We start from the raw sequence: 3,515 nt of genomic DNA on the forward strand, positions 1-3,515 counted from the left end.
AATGCTACACTAACCTTTGATGATCTTCATCAGATGACAACCCTAGGACATTATGTTATACAATACATGCATGTTTTGTTCAATCAAGTTCATATTTATATCAAAAACCAGCTTTTTACATTAGCATGTGACGTTCAGAACTAGCATACCCCCCGCAAACTTCCGGGGAATTCGCTAACATTTTACTAAATTACTCACGATAAACGTTCACAAAAAGCATAACAATTATTTTAAGAATTATAGATACAGACCTCCTCTATGCACTCGATATGTCCGATTTTAAAATAGCTTTTGGTGAAAGCACATTTTGCAATATTCTAAGTACATAGCCCAGGCATCACGGGCTAGCTATTTAGACACCCGGCAAGTTTAGCACTCACCAATATCAGATTTACTATTATAAAAGTTTGATTACCTTTTGTTGTCTTCGTCAGAATGCACTCCCAGGACTGCTACTTCAATAACAAATGTTGGTTTGGTCCAAAATAATCCATCGTTATATCCGAATAGCGGCATTTGTTCGTGCGTTCCAGACACTATCCGAAATGGTAAAGAAGGGTCGCACACATGGCGCAATTCGTGACAAAAAAATTCTAAATATTCCATTACCTTACTTCGAAGCATGTCAACCGCTGTTTAAAATCAATTTTTATGCCATTTTTCTCGTAGAAAAGCGATAATATTCCGACCGGGAATCTCCTTTTCGGCAAACAGAGGAAATATCACAAAGACGGGGGCGGCCAGGGTCACGCGCCTAAGCCCAGAGTCCCTTGATCGGCCACTTGAGAAAGGCGATAATGTGTTTCAGCCTGTGGCTGGGATGACGACATTCAGGTTTTTCCCGGGCTCTGAGCGCCTATTGACGACGTAGGAAGTGTCACATTAGAGCAGAGATCCTTAGTAAAAGATAGAGATGGCAAAGAAGTTCCAGAAATGGTCAGACAGGCCACTTCCTGTAAAGGAATCTCTCAGGTTTTGACCTGCCATTTGAGTTCTGTTATACTCACAGACACCATTCAAACAGTTTTAGAAACTTTAGGGTGTTTTCTATCCATATGTAATAAGTATATGCATATTCTAGTTACTGGGTAGGAGTGGTAACCAGATTAAATCGGGTACGTTTTTTATCCAGCCATGTCAATACTGCCCCCTAGCCCTAACAGGTTAAGACAATTGATGTATGGATGATTTTAGTAAAGACTGGGTTCGTGCAGATACAACAATTTACGACGTTTGGAATGAGACTGGACTAGAGGTAAAATACACCATTTAAACTGGAAGATAATCAGCCTATATTATAATATACGAAAGTTATATTAGGAAAATTATAACTTTGTAATCTGAATATTCTCCTTGGTGCCCCGATCTCCTAGTTAATTACAATTAAAGGATGAATCAGTTTAATCGCGTGATAATAATTACAGGGAGTAAATTGATAAACATGTCTTCAGTTTAATGGTACCCCAAAGACACGACATATATGGTGCCCCCTGTGAGGAATCTAAGATAGAATTGGACTTTGCTGTGAAATTCTATATATCAATTGTGCAAACAGAATTGTACAAACAGCCTGCTATCTAAACAAAGTGATTGTGTATTTTCCATTGAGAGAAGCTATTTAGAGTGGCCCCGGTCTTATGTCGATAGCAGTGAGGGATAAATTCCAGTTTTAGTCCGTTAGGCCAAACGGTACTATTTCTGTCGGTCAAAATTAACTTCTAGAGTAAGGTTAGAAATTAGAAGTTAACTGTCCGGTAACCGAGCCGAATAATTTGCCTACCGCACTAAGACAGTGTGGGCAGACCGTATGCGTATCTGTATTTAAGTACCGTGTCGCTCCGGTCAGCATAAACGCTAGCAGAATATGCTGAATGGGGTTAAGGTGAGACGTCACTAGAAAACCCACCCTTTCCATAGTGAAAGGATCCTATTTTGGTGCTTGGAAGTGATACTCCTGAACCAAGTAGCAATAGCTTAGCATTACGGGCAAGCTAACAGAGAGGGAACATTTTACCCTCCCCGTAACACGTTTAAAATTCCTCAACTAGCGCGACGGAAGTCCGACCTTTGTACTTCCGTTTAATTTCAGCATTCTGCACCCTGGTGGAGAAGAATTGCCAGTACATCTCTAGGGGAAATTCAAACGTGGAGCACGGTAACATACCCAGACAATCTCAATAGACTGGATATGACATCTCATTCAATTTAACTAACAAGTGAAATTGCCAGATTTACCTTTTCAAGTGGATCTTTCAAATAATATCCAAAATTGATTGGGCGTCTACAATGAGACATGATTAACTTTTTCCAAACTTAACTTAGATGAAGCAATGCTCTCAGGTTAATTGAAAGTTAATTCCCAGATAGCCTATACAGGTTTGATATATCATAAATAGATTAATCAGTAAAATCTGCTTTAGCAAAGCACAGTCAGTAAAACCCCTTTACTGACGCTCAGCCCCAGGGAGGAGCGTACCCTAGTGGTGAAGGGTCCCAACATTTGACCTACGGTTTACACTTATGATATCCAATCAATGGAGATTGTATGGATTATCGTCTCATTCAATTTAATAAGTTAAATTGTCGAACATACCTTTCTAGGTTCTTCCAATTAACCTGTTATGGCTAGGGGGCAGTATTTTCACGGCTGGATAAAAAACGTACCCGATTTAATCAGGTTACTACTCCTGCCCAGTAACTAGAATATGCATATAATTATTGGCTTTGGATAGAAAACACCCTAAAGTTTCTAAAACTGTTTGAATGGTGTCTGTGAGTATAACAGAACTCATATGGCAGGCAAAACACCTGAGAAGATTTCATGCAGGAAGTGGCCTGTCTGACAAGGTGTCGTTCTTCTTGTCTCTGTTTATTGAAGAGTGAGGATCTTAGCTGTCCCGTGACACTTCCTACGGCTGCCATAGGCTCTCAGAAGGCGGCAAAATGCTGAATCGTGGCTTTGCAGGCTCTGGCTGAAAAAAAGTAGCGCGTTTGGGTAGTGGCTGGTTACAGTACTGTGAGACTCAGGCTCGTGCCCGCGTCGACCAAAAGCTTTGTTTTCTTTCCTCTGTTTAGCTAAATGGACATTCCTGGTCGGAATATTATAGCTTTTTTACGAGAAAAATGGCATAAAAATGGATTTTAAACAGCGGTTGACATGCTTCGAAGTACGGTAATGGAATATTTAGATTTTTTTTGTCACGAATTGCGCCATGCGCGCGACCCTTCTTTACCATTCGGATAGTGTCTGGGACGCACGAACAAAACGCCGCTATTCGGATATAACGATGGATTATTTGGACCAAACCAACATTTGTTATTGAAGTAGCAGTCCTGGGAGTGCATTCTGACGAAGACAACAAAAGGTAATCAAACTTTTATAATAGTAAATCTGATATTGGTGAGTGCTAAACTTGCCGGGTGTCTAAATAGCTAGCCCGTGATGCCTGGGCTATGTACTTAGAATATTGCAAAATGTGCTTTCACCAAAAAGCTATTTTAAAATCGGACATATC

This window comes from Salmo salar, unplaced genomic scaffold (assembly GCF_905237065.1).
Source record: "Salmo salar unplaced genomic scaffold, Ssal_v3.1, whole genome shotgun sequence".
Taxonomy (NCBI): domain Eukaryota; kingdom Metazoa; phylum Chordata; class Actinopteri; order Salmoniformes; family Salmonidae; genus Salmo; species Salmo salar.